Below are 2,197 nucleotides of genomic sequence, written 5' to 3'. Positions count from 1 at the left end.
TTGCTGAGTTATTGGGCATGAGTTATAATGGCTATAGTATTTGCACATGTGGGCTAGTTAGTGCTACTAACTACTATCTGATTGAGGGATATTCAGAAGTAAATGAGGAATTTCCTTATCAAACTAATAAGCAAAAAACTGTAAAAAAACCACAAGCAACTGACAGTTTTAAAATGTAACATTTTCCCCAGTTGAGTAATTCAAGTTATTAACACATTTTCCAAATTTTCCTTGGAAGACTGTTTTTTGTAAAGTCTGCTGTTATTTTTACAAGTGTGTTCTCTCTGCTGAGTGGTTTTGCCCAGACTGCTTTCGGTTCTGTGTTACCCACCAAAAGCTTTATCCCAACAGGTAACAAGTCCCCTGCAATTCAATTACGTCTCCTCCGGGACTTGCTGATGATCTGTGTTCACTTGAGCCAGTCCCTACGGAGTCCTTTCTTCCTTACAGAGCTCTTTGCTGCCTACGTCATTGTTGTTTACCCTCAACCAATCTGTTCTTTCTCACATGTTCCAACTCTTTGCCTAGGACGTCTTAGAAAAATATTGACAAAAAAGAGAAAATCCCTGAGACAATAGACTTATTCTGCTGTAGCACTTACTGTAAGTGTCTTTTTGCGGTCCACAGGGTCAGCAAAAAACTTTGAGAGACAGTGACACTAGGCATAAACTGTCAAAGAATTGTCCTGCTACAATGTCATCTATAAATTATTGCTATGGCTGATGAATAAAATAAACACTGTCATTTAAATCCATCACTTAAGGACTGACTCTCAGTGTCTCCAGTCTCTTCCTATCCTGTTATAAATCCTTTAAAATCAACAAAAACTTTCAGTCACTCTTATTAACATAGCAGGATGTCTGTAAAATATGTTTTAAAGGGTGTTAAATGAGTCCAACTCTTCTCATATGGAGATGGTGATTCTTTGCATTCTCTCCTTATGTACCTACTTGGGTAAAACCTGTTTTCAAGAAATACATAAACACTCTCTTGCTATTGTGGGTCTGCAGATCACCCACTCTTACTGCAGTGGAGCACTGGAGCCCAGTGCTCAGCCTTACTGAAGTCTGTAACAAACCCTTTATCGTGCAGCTGCTGCCTCAAGGAGAGACTGACTCCTGCTTTGACAGCGGCTCTCCCACTGCACTGCTTTGACTCCTGCCATTGCATATAAACCCTGGATAAGTTTTTTGCAAGTGGAGTTTAGTCCCTGTCTCTGGAAAGATGATGCTGCTGAATGTAGATTGCTCATTTCTTACAGTGGTCCTGGCAACGTGCTGTGAGCACTGCAAAGGCAATGCAAGCCCCAAATCAACAAACAAGCTCCCTACTGCTGACATTTCTCTGGTCCTCTGACCTGTTCTCCCAGACTTGGTCCACCCTGCACAGAGGTGCTTTATTGAGACCCATCAGTGCTTGTAGCATGGGTATGGTGTATGGGCAGGCTAGGCTTCCGACTCAGAGGGGCTTGGAGACTGCTGCCTTGTATGAGTCCCTTTGCTCCAAGCAGCAAGAACTCAGTGGAAGCCCTGAGCTATTGCTTCTGCTCAGGCAAGATACTATCACTCAGTGGATTGGGAGATACCACACCTCTGTGTGAAGCAGCGGCTTTTACAGAGTTGATGACTTGATAACTTGCAGTGGTGTGAGGCAGCCTGCTCTGAGGTGGCTGTACGAACTCAACAAGAGTTGAGAGCAGCTCCAGTGAGATCCCACCCTGATAAATCAGTGCACCAATACTGATTAGAAGGTAGGATAGTGAGATTTTTATCAGAGTGGGGTGGCAGAAAAACAGGTTCTTGGCCTGTTGCTAAAGGGACAGAGCAGAGGCTTCTGGAAATAACACATGGAGCAACTTCCTGCCCCATTTACCTCCCAGGCCTTTGCTTTTGAGAGTGGAGGCAAGGAACTGGAGGAGAAGAGCTGCACTAGGAGTATTCATGCTAGAGTGTGAGGAGTGACTGCTCCTGGAAAAAGTATCAAACAGGGCACCTTTGAATGCTGGATGGGCTTGGGAGGTACCTACCAGGATGTGGGACATCACCACAGTTGTCCTCCACTTGAGGAACTTCACACTCCAGACCAGAAGGTTGGTCTGAGCTGTGGCAGGGAGGACCTGGAGTGGGAAGAGGGATTGTCCCAAATCTCTCTGGAAGGGGAGGATGTGGAGAGAACAGGAAAAAAACTAGTCTTGTAC

The sequence above is a fragment of the Pelecanus crispus genome, chromosome 6 (genome assembly GCF_030463565.1).
Source record: "Pelecanus crispus isolate bPelCri1 chromosome 6, bPelCri1.pri, whole genome shotgun sequence".
NCBI lineage: Eukaryota > Metazoa > Chordata > Aves > Pelecaniformes > Pelecanidae > Pelecanus > Pelecanus crispus.
Note: the sequence above shows the minus strand (reverse complement) of the source record.